The sequence below is a fragment of the Festucalex cinctus genome, chromosome 9, assembly GCF_051991245.1.
Source record: "Festucalex cinctus isolate MCC-2025b chromosome 9, RoL_Fcin_1.0, whole genome shotgun sequence".
NCBI lineage: Eukaryota > Metazoa > Chordata > Actinopteri > Syngnathiformes > Syngnathidae > Festucalex > Festucalex cinctus.
Window position 1 is genome coordinate 26,024,144 of NC_135419.1, and position 14,863 is coordinate 26,039,006.

Below are 14,863 nucleotides of genomic sequence, written 5' to 3' on the forward strand. Positions count from 1 at the left end.
AATAATATGATTTCAATGATTACTGTGTTAAAAACGCAATGACAAGTGCTTGTAAAAATGAGATATTTATCGTGAATTTCCAAAACATGGCAACTTACTGGTGACACCCCCTTTTTCCGAGCCTGGACACTCGTGATGTCACAGGGAGTACGGAAGTTGGCGAAAACAATAGGAGGATATGGAGAACTACACGGATAGTAAGCTGCTTTCTGACTCGCTATCAAGTGTAGAGTTGGAATTTGACGTCCCCGACTACACAAGCAGTCTTCAGACGAAGATATTTCAGCCCAGGAATGGATCCAGCTGTATCGGTTTGAGCCTTTTCTTGATGAAGGTGCTGGTGCAACTGTGTCCGGTCGTCTGCGTTACTATGAAGGTGGCTGTGACCAGTTTTAAACTGCCGAGGTAGAGGACGACATCGGCAGGCTCCAGAACACAGAATGGTAAATCTTACTCTTCATTTTAAAATGGAAATTATGGACTAACAATGCTGTTTATATTTTTGTATGGGCGAAATAGCAAACGCTTTGTGGCCAAAATGTAGCTCGGTTTAGTCCAATACACTCAAATTATTATGCTTTACTTGTTATAGTAAAAAGCTAATTTATATTGGTAGTAGCAAAATAGAACTTATTATCCATCTTAAAATGCAAACCATAAACTAAATGCTGCTTACTCGCTGTCGTAAGAAGTGAAGCCACCACTGCCCCTTTTCCATTGTCACATGCCATCCTCTGTGAGACTCAATTCACAATGGAAAAAGGTTTACAACATGCATTTTGGAAATTAAATTGACCTCATACCAGTCAGATGCATGACACTTTCACAAGTATTTCCTCAAATAATGAACAAATTCTTTGTAAATGTTAAAAATGACTACAAAAAAAAAAAAAGAAATTTTTTTTTGCTTGTGCTTTGCAGGTGTTCCTGTGGTAACTGTGTGGAAATGGCAACAGTGAAGGAGAGCGTTTGCTGTCAGAGTCCGGAGCGCAGCAGAACCAGTGCATCACCCATCACTGGACGTTCAAAGCGGTGTGCCTCAGTGTGGAAGTCTTGCAGACCGCTTACCGATTTCTTCTTGTGTAGTGTCAGTAAAAAGGAGAACATTTCCATCGAATGACTACAAAGGATACCATGAAATATGATATAAATAAATATATATATACACATATACACATATATACATACACATATACACATATATATACATATACACATATATACACACACACATATACACACACACATATATATATATATATATATATATATATATATATATATATATATATATATATATATATATATATATATATATATATATATATACACACAGCAATAGGTCGGTGTAGAGTTCGCAAGGGACCTTGCTTTGCCTCAGGTTTTATTGTGTAAACCGGTAAGTTCCCTGCTCGTTTTACAACAGCATGAACATCAGTTTCCCATTTATCTGCAAGCTTATTCTTGCCACGCAGTCGTACGTTTCTGACTAAAACCCTGTCCCCGATATCAAGTTCAGAGACAGAGATTTTACGATCAAATCTGGCTTTGTTTTTATCTGCCACTTTTTGTGCATTTCTTGAAGCTATCCTGTAGCTTTCCTCCAGTCAAGTTTTGAGACTTTTGACGTATTGTGAATGGGACATTTTCTGATCCTTGTTCAAGGGCAGTCCAAATGCAAGATCAACTGGCAATCTAGGTTTCCGACCAAACATCAATTCATAGGGGCTGTATCCTGTTACATCACTGCGTGTGCAATTGTATGCATGCACTAAGGGCATAACATACTCCTTCCAGTGAGAATTTTGTTTGTCTTCAAAGGTTCCCAGCATACTCAATAACGTTCGGTTGAATCTTTCAACTGGATTACCCCATGGATGGTATGGGGTAGTCCGGATTTTCTTTATGCCTGAAATCTCACACAACTCTTTGATAAGTTTTTCCTGAAAAATCAGGACCCTGATCACTATGAAGGCGTTCAGGTATGCCGTAGTGAACGATAAACTGGTCCCACAAGCACTTGGCAACAGTTTTGGACTTTTGATTAGCTGTTGGCACGGCTAGAGCAAATTTAGTAAAATGATCTGTCATGACGAGAATATTACTTGTGATACTGCTGTCCGGCTCAAGACTGAGAAAATCCATGCAAACCAGCTCTAGCGGTCGCATAGTGGTGATGTTAACCAGAGAAGCTGCTTTTTCAGGAGGGCTTTTTCTACGGACGCAGCGATCACATGTTTTTATTTTTTTCTCAACATCTGTTGCCATACGTGGCCAATAGAATCGGCCTCTGATCAGATCAAGAGTTCTGTCGATGCCTAAGTGGCCCATATCATTGTGCAAACTTTGAAGTACAGAGGCTCTCAGTACCTCGGGAAGAACGAGTTGATAGGTCACTTGGTCTCCATCCTGTCGCTTTCTGTATAGCACTTCATCGTGCATTTCTAATTGAATTAATTCTCTCAGAAAGAGAGGAAGGTCCGGTAATTCTTTTCGGGCCGTTGGGGGAGTTGTTTGACCAAATTGGATCTGTGCAATCACTTGATTGATTGTTGAGTCCGCTCTTTGCGTGTCTTTTAGTTCAGAGTTGGAGAAAGCAAGAACTGTTGGCAGACCATGTTGTCCTTCGAAACTGTAGGCATCAGGGATTGCATCAGATGAGATGGTATGTGACTCCACAAGTGTAACATCGTGGTCTTGGTTGCTGTCCCTGACTTTAACAAGATGGTTTTGACAGATTGCTTGCATAACTTCTCGATCTATCTCTGTTGTGTCACTGTCAAATAAATGACGTTCAACAAACTGGCTCACTCGTTCTTGTTCTTTCCTTGATTGTGCATCATTAACAAGGTCTCCATGAGGACGTCTGGAAAGCCCATCAGCGTATACGCTCATAGATACCTATGGTAGAGGTCCCTCTTAGCCAATGGGATGCCAGAAACATGCACAAACACCGATCTAGTATACGCTCATAGATACCTATGGTAGGAAATAGCCATAGCCGAAAGTATGTTGCGTTCGGTAATGTATTTTTACCTTTCGTATCTAGAAATTTATTTCGTAACAAGAGGCAATATTTTCCCGTTGAGGCGTTTTGTAACTCGAAAATTTCGTATGAAGAGACGTTCGTAAGTAGAAGTTCCACTGTATGTATATATATATATATATATATATATATATATATATATATATATATATATATATATATATATATATTTCGCGAAATAACTTCAGCCAGCAATGCACAAAGACCCGCACACAATTATTCTAGCAATCCAGACAGTTTTAATTGCATTGATTTGCAGTAATGTGCCGCCATTGTAGCGTACCCAAAAACCATTAGTTAGTCGCTGGCGCCACCCGGTGGTTAATGGGTGTAAGCACATTCAAACCCTAATTTTTTATTTCCCCCGTGTGTTGTCTTGCAACTGAACGGATTGAAGCGGAAATCACGGGAAATGCATTATAACACACGGCGTTTACAGTGCATCAAAAATTAGCAATTATAATGGGAGTCTATAGCGCCAAATATTGGATTCAGTGCCTGATAATGTTTTTTCTTATTTAGCTTCAAACTGCTACACTTCACAAAAGTCAGCATGGTCGGATTTTTTTTTTAAATTTTATTTTTTTATGTATTAACAACCCTGGGGATATTGATGCTCCCAATTGTTTTTTCCCCAGATGCTTTTTTCTTTTAATAAAAATCAAATATCCAAAAAATGGACATGGAATCGCTTAAGGGTGAAATTTCTTTTCCTCTGATCACTTTGTGCACTTTGTTCAAGAAAGTAAGAAAAATACATTTTGGTATGGGCCAATGTTTCTGGGGGAAAAATTGATAAAGTAGTTTCTATTTATCAATAAACCTTTCCCTAATTTTGTCCTTTGTCTAAAAAGGAAAAAAACACAAAAACACATGAAGGTTGAAAACTCATTATGAATAAGAAATTGATGATACAGCTACCCAATTTAAAAAAAACAAAAAAAACAAACATATACCATAATTTTTGAAAAGCATCTATTGGTATTAGGGATGTAGCGATATCACAACATCACAATACGATATTCTCACGATATGAAGGTCACAATACAATAACTATCACAATATTGTGGGGAGGTTGTCGATACAAAAAAATTGTCACAATATTGTGAAAATTCCCCTTCATCTGACCATCAGTGTAGATTTTAAACAGAGAACGGCCAAAACATGCTTTGTGAAAATTAAACTGCACAAAAAACTAGCCACCAGAGGGTGCTAAAGGTGCATAAATGGAAATCTACCTGAATATTTTTAACAGATGTGCTGCTTTTAACTCTCTTGCTACACATATGAGAGAGGTAATAGCTGGATATTTAGTCCGTCGCGATCAAAACGATGATTTACGACCTGATTCGCTTTGATGTCCTTTGATGTCCTTTGATGACGTAGGATGAAACGATAAAAATGATCGATCGGAGGTCAAGAGGTCACGATCAAAGGCCTGTTATGACGTAGGATGAAAGGGGACGATAAAAATGATGGATCGGAGGTCAATAGGTCACGATCAAAGACTTTTTTTGTTTTTGATGTAGGAAAAAACGATAAAAATAATAGAATTTCAAAGAGAGACGTGCGCCTGTATGTGCCTGTGTGTTCCTGTGCAACATGTGGAAGAGGGGAGGGGTGGTGTTGGTGGGAAGGAAATGGCCGGCGTGGAGGAGGGCACGTCCGGCTGGCTGGCTACATTTCATGTGCAGCATGATGAGAAATGAATCGACCGTGATAACCCTCTAGGGTGGGAAGAGACCTCCCGTAGATTATAGAGTACCGCTTTTGATAAAAATGTAAGAAGCGCCGTGGTAGGCCGATATGATTGATTTATCCCAAGAGAGAGGAATTGGGGGTGTCAAGGTCAAAAGATCTTTGTAATATTTTAAAAAGGAGCTGTGACTTACCTCTTTGTACGCCGCATATGGTCAGGAAAGCGATAGAAAAACAAAAAATAGGTGGGGGTGACGATTGTTTTATGTCTTTAGACTTTGGGGCGATGAGGATGAGCTTTTTTTTTTTTTTTTTCCTTCCAGATGTTAAAAAACATATGCGCGCGCGCATATACACAGACTCAATAACAGACTTATATTGGAATAAGATGTATGAATAAAATAATAAAAAAAGAATGACGAAGGCTCGACTCTTTCTTTTTTTTTAAAAAAAGAAAAAAAAATATGTAGGAGGGGCTTTTTGACATTTTTGTAAGAGTGAATTTGACGTGAACACATTCATACCTTGAGGTCTGGAGATAGAGAGACGGGCGAATCATGATTATGGAAAGTTTTGTGACATTACAAGTGAGACATGTTTTAAAACCAAGAATTGAACCGCAGCAGCTCTTTTTACGGAGATTTCAACGCCCTACAAAGGAGACGCTGGAAGTACGCTGGGCCCTGGATGAAAAAACTTCTTGGGGGTATCGATTTTATTATAAAATCGGAGAGGTTTCCTTTTTTATGGAATATGATGGGAATGATAATATTTTTCCAAACGGCCCGTTTACGCTGAATTCTAATGACTGGGCCGTGCTGAATGAACTTATCCCGAAAGTCATAAGAGATTTTATTCTTTCTTATACAGAAGGTGGGGAATTAATATTTACTTGGCTATCACGTACCTCGAATTTTGGACGATGGTATTTTAGAGTGATGATTGAACATTGTAATATGCTGAATAGCGAAAACACCACACGACCTCGTGTAATGAAAACGTTGCAAGACGAAGACGAAGGATATGACCATCAAGTAATGAAACAACATCAAGATGAGAATGGGGAACAGAGTTTGGTTGATGAGGAAGAGGAGAAAAGAGGGCTTTGCATGGCCCCTTTAGATAAATGTAAGAATCCTGATCATTTTTATTTAACGCTAGAATGCTTTAATACTGAATGCGGGGTGTTCTATAGACTCCTTACCATCCCATTATGTGAATGGGATGAGAAAATACGTCTTAAGGAATCTGCAAAGATTACTGAGCTCTTTTATTCTTGTCGTCAATGGGTTAATTTTGTAGGTACGAAAAAACCCTTGATATTTGAATAGCGGCCGTTTTAGGAAAAAAAAAAAAAAAAAAAAAAAATCCTCCTCCCCCATTCACCCCTCCTCATCCTCCTTCTCTCCCTTCCTTATGGCATTTGAAGCCCACGGCCCCATGCCTCCCCTCCCCCCTCCTCAATACCCCACCTCCAAGATCCCTCCCACCTTTCTTCTAGCTGTCTTTTCACTAATATAAGGAGAGACGCATCAACTGTTGCTGGACAGAAAACTTTGTTCTCCGAGAAAAAGTTTTTTTTCTATCTCCATTTTTTTTTAAAATGTCTCGACCCGACGCCCTGCCTTTGAGACGCGCGCTGTTTACGGACAAAGTATCCGTTGCTGTGCAAACAGATGCTTTGCAGGCGGACAGAGTATCGGTTGGCGTCCAGACAGCATACGAGGATCCGATTCTTATTGAATCAGGTCCTGAATGCTCGGATGACGAAGGCTGCGAGATGGACGACGCATGCGCCGGGGGATCATCAACAACATCACAAGATGGCGGAGCGACTCCCGGAACGCTTATTATGGAAGGTGTTTTGGAAACTTCCCCCAGCGAGCCCGCACCGACTGGTGAAAAGGAGACGCCCTTTGTGGAAGCTGTTTTGCAATGCTGCTACCCCGACTCCGCACCAAATGGTGAAGAAGCTCCGTCGGAATATGACGGAGAAGATATCGATGGGATTATAGCGTGTGAAAATGCTAATTTTGCTACCGGTCATTCGATTGATGACAATCGGTCGAATGCGTGTGATGGAGTACCAGCTGCTGAAGGCGCGTCGGTGGAGTTTGACAGAGAGGATATCACGGCGCATATGGAATACGGACGGGCTAATTTAGCCGCCGGTCATTCGACTGATGACGAGCAGTCGAGGGCGTATGATGAAGGAGCGCGCATGGAAGATGTTGCTGGACTGATACCTCCGATGACGCCTCCCAACTCACCCGCTACTACGGATACCTCTTCTCCAAGGGATGCGATGCTCAGACCCTGTCACCTGCATATCTCTGATGAAGATTTGACAGCGGTGATCGCCGCTGCTGACGCGATTCCGCATAGATCGGCCCAGGAGGAGAAGTTATTTTGGAATTATCCGCCTGGCGAATGGGTGAATGATGCTTCGTATGATTGTATCAAGCAAACAGTTAGTTACATGTTGAGGTTTGCGATGATACAATATGCTAAAGAAATCTGTGTAGGTTGTAACACCGAGCATTTTATGCAGCCTAGACATTCATGCATCTTTTCTGAACAAGAATCTTTCTATCTCGCTAGAAATTTTTCAGGAATCGAAGCTATACTGTTTAACGGCCGATTCATCTCTACCATCCAACGTGTGCTGAAATTGATGAAATATCCCGGAAATATCACCACGATTACATCAGCAACACGACACATCTTGATTGATTATGCTAATGAGTCTGATGTGTTCGACCGTATTGAAGAAGTAACACACAGAGGCTGGAGAGGTTCTCTGCTCCCTAGAACAATAGATCTGATCTACACCTGGTATACTTTGTAAAAAAAAAAAAAAAATGGGGAATCTTTTCCGAAAGTTGACTATTATTACGGCGTGCATAACTGGGCAGAAATTTTAGAGAGATCGATTCTGTACGCGCCCGATAGCGATGTGTCTCTTGAAAAAATGTCATCTGTTATGCAAAAAGTGAGATCTTTGTCAAATGCATTGTTTAATGAGCCGTGGGATTCTGTTGTACGAAATGTGATCGAAATGAACCATTCCAATATATCTTTAACAATTGAATCGATTTTAAATGTTTGGTGCAACGATGATGTGAATGTGGGGCATTTGGCAGCGATTATGACCTTGTATGTTGATTGTACAAAGTACAAAATAGAAAAAAATCTGCCCTTTAACCTGTCTGAGGATTTGAATAAATTTCAACGTGTTATCGAGTTAAAAGTACAACCCTATGTGTTATTCCACTTCCTTAGTTATATTAATTCTTAGCTAAAGTTGCATGTTTTTTCTTTTTACGGAGATTAGTGTTGTATATCTTCATATGTAACCGTTTTGCAAATAAAAAAAAAAAAAAAAAACATTTTTTTATATGAAAGTGTTGTATATCTTCATATGTAACCGTTTTGCAAATTAAAAAACAAAAAACAAAAAAAAAATGCGTCTGTCTCGTTACTTTTCAATATGTATTGGTTTACAAAAAAAAAATCTTACTATCAGGCTCTGACAACAGGTTTGTACAACCACACGCACACACACAAAGGTCACCCCGAGGCCACGTCGGCCATTTCCTTCCCCCCACCCCCCACCCTCCCCCCTCAGACAACCGCAACTTTGTACAAAAGCACACCACTCCCATCTATTGACAAATAAAGGTATAACACACACGCACGCACACACAAAGGTCACCCCGAGGCCACGTCGGCCATTTCCTTCCCCCCACCCCCCACCCTCCACCCTCCGACAACCGCAACTTTGTACAAAAGCACACCACTGCCATCTATTGACAAATAAAGGTATAACACACACGCACGCACACACAAAGGTCACCCCGAGGCCACGTCGGCCATTTCCTTCCCCCCACCCCCCACCCTCCCCCCACAGACAACCGCAACTTTGTACAAAAGCACACCACTGCCATCTATTGACAAATAAAGATATAACACACACAAAGGTCCAAATCTCTGCTGTTTAAAAAAAAAAAAAAAAAAAAAAAAAAACTAGCCGATCGCGTCTGTCTATAAATACCAAGCTGTACCTAGCTATAAGTTATTTAAAAAAAAAAAAAAAGATGGCCTTAAATAAACATATGCAGAAGCTATATTACGACCCTAAGCATCCTGCTAGCTTTGGAGGAATAGATCGTCTTCATAGAGAATTACAGGATAAATTAACTAAAAAAATTAATCGGAATATAGTAAAAGAATATTTAGCCGGTGAAGATACATATTCTTTACATAAACCAGCGCGGATTCATTTTCCTAGAAATAAAGTTTTTGTATCGCGCCATATGAGACAATTTCAAGCGGATCTATGTGATATGCAAGCATTGACCGAATTTAATGATGGCTATAAATATTTATTAACAGTTATCGATGTCTTTTCAAAGCTCGCTTACGTACGTGTATTGAAAAGTAAGATGGCTGCTGAAGTTACAGAGGCATTTAATTCCGTCTTGAGAGAGTCCGGAACTCCGGCAAAATTACAAACGGATAAAGGAAAAGAATTTTTTAATAAAAAATTTAGTAAATTAATGAAGGATAAGAAAATCACACACTTTGCAACGCATAGCGACAAAAAAGCCCAGGTGGTGGAAAGGTTTAATCGAACTTTGAAAACGAGGATGTGGAGATATTTTACGGCAAAAAATACACGAAGATATATCGAAGTATTGCCAGATCTTATAAAAAGTTATAACGCAAGCTATCATAGTAGTATTAAAATGCGGCCTATAGACGTAAATTCAGCTACCGCTCGACAAGTTTTCTATAATTTATATGGAAAAATGAGTTTAGACGGAAGTAAAGTTAAAATAAATTTTAAAATCGGAGATGTAGTCAGGATATCTAAATTAAGAGGGGTGTTTGATAAGAAATATGAACAGAGCTTCACCGATGAGTTATTTACAATAGTGGATTGTATCCCAAGAGCGCCCCCTGTCTACAAACTAGCAGATTACGACGGGGAGAAAATAGAAGGGTCATTTTATGCGGAGGAACTACAGAAAGTGGATGTGTCTAAAGATCACGTTTTTCATATCGAGAAAATTATAAAAAGACGTACGGTTAACGGACGGGGTGAATATCTAATTCGCTGGAAGGGATGGCCGGCCAAGTTTGATAGCTGGATCGACGCTTCTCAGATTATAGACGTTTAAAAACAGAGTTATAAATATAATTCGCATCATTTCATATTATGGATCCTTTGCATAACGATGGCTTCTATGTCACGCTACCTTCTAACGCTAGCGCCGATGTGTACGCAGACAACACAATTTCACAGTTTAGAGTGAATTTGGCACAACATATCGATCTCCAAGGAAGCTGGCAAGTGGCTCTGACTGAGATTTCATACCCTCGTAGCTGGATAAACGTACCGGAAAAACAGACTACTTTTTTTATAAAGGATATAACGGCTGTCAAAACCAAAGATGGGAAGACCTCAGAGACAGGGAGAGGAGGAGGAGGAGGAGGAGGAGGAGGAGGAGGAGGAGGAGGAGAATCTATATCATACAACTTAGATATTCCGGCTGGGGAATATGAAGATCTTGATAAGCTACGAGATGCGATTTTGAATATTATAAAACAAAAAATCGGTAATCAAATTTTACTCTATTACGATACTAATATGCGGAAATTTCTTTGGATGACGACGAATGGAAGATATAAGATTTGTTTTAACGCGCCTTTGGCTTACATACTCGGTATGAAGGAAGGACAATGGTTTCCTATAAAATCTAATTGGTCGGAAGCCCCGCATTCTGCGGATATAAAGGCGGGTCAGTATCATTTATACGTTTATACTGATGTAGTCCAACATCAAACGGTTGGTGATACGTACGCTCCTTTGCTGAGAACTGTTCCGATTGAAGGTAAATACGGGGAGTTTATATTTAAAACTTTTAACCCCCTATACTACCTACCTATTAGCAGGAGACATATTGAAGATATAGCGATTGATATTAAGATGGATCAGAATCAACCTGTTAATTTTAAATACGGAAAGATAATTATTACCTTACATTTTAAACCGAGGTAAATAAATAAATAAATAAATAAATAAATATGGTCATGATGGAAACACATCCGGACCCGTATCGTTTTGTTAATTATTATGAATCTCAAGCAGGGGGGTCGCTTCCGGGTTTTCACGGCGCCCCCGTACAATACGGACGCGGAATAGGATCTATATTTGCAAAATAATTTCGCTTTGTCGCAACTCTAGTAAAGAGTGGTTTTACAGTAGCAAAACCTCACTTGCAATCGGCTGCTAAAAATATTGCTATGGATGTAGCCGGACGTGCTATAGAAAGAATACAGAGAAGAGACAAAACTCAAGACGGATCCGGTTTAATGGTTTTGGCTCGAAGACCTTCGAGAAGACCGATAGGTCAGAGACTAACAATGCATAAAAAGCCTCGACGGGGTACAAAAAGAAAATTAGTCGCTAAAAGAAAATCAGTCCCGAGGAGGAGGCGTCGGAGAAACATCGCTGATATTTTCTCTTAAATAATCTGACGAAAATGGCTCTTTTACATCACAAGTCGCAAGAATGCACTCTATCGGAATTAGACTTGTTCTCACCACCGTTGACACAACTTTCAATCGATCAAAGTCAATATATCGAAATCTCCCCGATATCGGCTATTACAGAACAGGGTCCTATTGAATTTTATCTCCCTGGTGAGGGTATGAAATATATGGACCTCTCGGCTACAATGCTGCACCTGCGTTTGCGGGTGACGCACAGAGACGGCTCACATCTGGCACCTACCGATCACGTAGGCATTATTAACTACCCGTTAAACACAATCTTTTCCCAAATAGATGTTACATTAGGGGATCGGCTCATCTCGCAATCGAGTGCGACTCATCCTTATAGATCTATGATTGAAATGTTATTAAACTTTTCAGAGGATACTCTCAAAAGCCAATTTAGTACGGCCATGTTTTACAAAGACACAGGAGGACGGATGGATTCAACGGGGAGGTTTTTAAAAGATTTACCGTTGAGTATAAATCATGAAGACTTTAGACAGGGCTATACTCTATTTGCCTTTAATTTAAACCCGAATGATGACAACGGCGTTCTATCTGCCGCTTCCAGCGGAACACTCAGGCTCGAAATGCGTTTTCGAGCTCCAATCCCTTTCACGGCAACTCTAATAATTTATGCATGTTATGACACTATTTTAGAAATTAACTCGAAAAGGGAGGTATTGATGGACTATTACTGAGACGATGAACGGCAGGGAGTTGGACGTTATGATGAAACGCCTACAAGGAGATTTATTTCAAGGCGTTTATGCCTCGGATGAGTTGATACACATAATAGCGCCCTCTATCCCGTCTTATTATATCGTTAACACACATCCGCGAAGCAAATCGGGGGAGCACTGGTTAGCGCTGTCTCTGGAAGAAAAAGGAACTGCTACTTTTTTTGATTCATACGGATTTCCACCTAATTTTGTATATTACCCCAAAAGTATATACTCTTTTTTTAAAAAAATATTCAGATCGTATAATCTATCACGATCGTCAATTACAGCACGAACTATCTACCGTCTGCGGTCAACATTGTATTTTCTACCTAAGTTTAAGAGGATGCGGTAAATCTTACACGGACGTATTAAAGTGTTACACCGAGGACGTAGCCGGAAATGACGCACTCGTTTCCGCATATTTTAGAAGACGCTCGACGGTTACCATGACGACGCGGCACGGCGGTCTAACGTGCTCCCTCAGCGAGTTTAAAAAATGCCATTGTCTGTAACGTCTTTTTAAAAATATTTTTATTTAATAAAATTCATATAAAAAAAAAAGATACAAAGTCGTACGTTTTTTCTTTATTATTGGTATACATTTATAAAATAATAACAACGTATTATTAAAATCCCTCCCATGTTATCGTAGTACGATTCTTCTTCTTGTTTTTCTTTTTTTTAACGTCATCACTTTCGGCTTTTATAGCAGGATTGTTTTTCAGACGTTTTAACTGTTCTCTGGCATAATGGTTAGAAATTGCAGTTTCGGGTATATTGAGTTTGTAAAGCAGATATAAAAAATCTATCCATCCTCGCGGCTCACGTCCGGTGATTTTCTTACCGTTTACGGTCAGATAGCTGAGTAAATCGCTCATATGAGATCCGCTAATAGCCTGACCCTTCAAAATAAACTCGCCTCGCTGGTTCCATACCTTTTCTTCGCGAGACGATATTTTTCTTAAAACATTCAGCGTTTTTACGATGACGTAATGGGATGGCTTGTAACATCTCATTCCATAACCACTCCTCCCCTCCCTCCTTCTTCTTTTCCATATCTCCTTCTTCTCCAAAAGCATCGCGTTGATTCTTCTTTTTATTTTCCATCTCTTCTTCTTCAAAAACATCGCGTTGATTAGGGAGAGTCAAAGTGAGCGGAACCAACTCACGATCTCTTTGTTTAAGCACCCCTAAATAACGTTGCATTAGCGCTTGATACATTTTAAGTTTTTGATATTGGTCCAACGAAACATCTTCTAATATATCTCTCATCTTTGCGTCTAAATCATGTTCCGCTTTGTCACGGATGGTCGGCGCGGGTCTGCTGCAACGTTCCATTTCGCGAGGGGATACTAGAAACATTTTCTGAGTATTTTTCAAACTCATAACGTATTATTTATTGACTAAACCCCCTACTAGACTTCCAAGGATGGGTGCGATTGCGGCCAGTAGAGGGAGCAAGAATCCACCTTTTTGAATGAGTGATGCTCTTTTATGTCTCAGACTCTTTTTTTTTATCCGCTAATATCCGGATAAACTTCTTTTGTCGCTTCAATTTCTTATACTGAGAAGGATTTAGAGGTATGTGCCCTTTTAATAGATTCAAAGCGATCTCGCAGAGCGCTTTAATTAGACTATCGGGGGCTTTGCGTAGTATAATAATACGTTTCTTAGGGATCGCTTTACAGAGAGATTGCAATAGCAACTAATGTATCCCTCCACCAAATCCTTGACGCTGTCAAAATTAATGCGTTGACACGCGTCGACATTTTGGGTAATACCTTTTACCTTCATTACAGTTTTCCCGCTATCCCGGGTTCTGTACGCGTAGCTCTTTGGTCCTGTTGAGACAAATTCTTGGATACTATCGCCGCAAAGTTCATCCGTCAATTGCCCTAGTAAATCGCCTGTAGGAAGCACGTCCTCATCCTCTTTTACCGAATAGATTAGACTATCTGTATCTGTATATAATACTCTAGCTTGTAGCTTTTCTAGATACGTGTACATTAACATGCGAGCGTACGCAGTGGTCATGCATGCCACAAAAATATTAGCTGACTTGGCAGAAGGTATTTGACAGTTTTGGTTGTAATTGTACTGTATCAGTGAGACTCGGTCATTGAGGAAATGGAAAAACTTAACTTCGTACACCCCCGAAAATAATAGATTGAAAAAACGATCTGAATTATTAACAATTTCTGTTTTATTTAAATTGTCACGCTGTCCGCATTTGCCCCAGAGAGAGTTCATACATAATTTAGACACCTGTCTTTTTGCCGGATTAAATGCTATTTTAGTAGCTTCGAGTTGAATACCCTGATTTTTATGATAGTCGGCGATATACTGCTGTTTATCCTCTTCACCGATGACGTGAGAGGGAAAGCCGGAAGCCTCCTGTTTTCCCTTGAGAAAAGTGTGCATATATTGTTTAAAAATGTCATTACTCGTCTTATCAAAATGCCATACTTCGTCAATTTGTGACACTGTGTACCCTAAATCGAGCGCTTTGATAAATTCGAAACTCACCCACACGCCCGACAGCGCTCTTTGCTCATCGTTATGCTTACATTCGCTTTTTTGATTATTTATTTCTGCGCAGGTGCGACATAGTGTAAACATTAATTTACCTTTAGTAGATTTATAGGGCAGTACCGGAAAGTCTAGCCCTCTCGGCGGGTTGACTGTGGCTTTGATAAAACCAAAGTATTGCCTCGGATCTCCAAAATCTTTATAAATAATGCGAGGATGACCCAGAGGGTATGAACAGGTGCTATTAACAAAAGGGTACAAAGAAGTAACATCCACGTACAAAACGCGCTCGTTATCCGCGGCT

The 14,863-nt window shown here is 39.9% G+C and overlaps 1 protein-coding gene across 4 annotated transcripts in view; it reads right to left on the reverse strand.

Annotated features, from left to right (window-relative positions):
• LOC144025437 (uncharacterized) overlaps positions 1-14,863 on the reverse strand; it is a 344,499-nt gene that overhangs the window by 94,085 nt on the left and 235,551 nt on the right. The gene's annotated exons all lie outside the window — the stretch shown is intronic.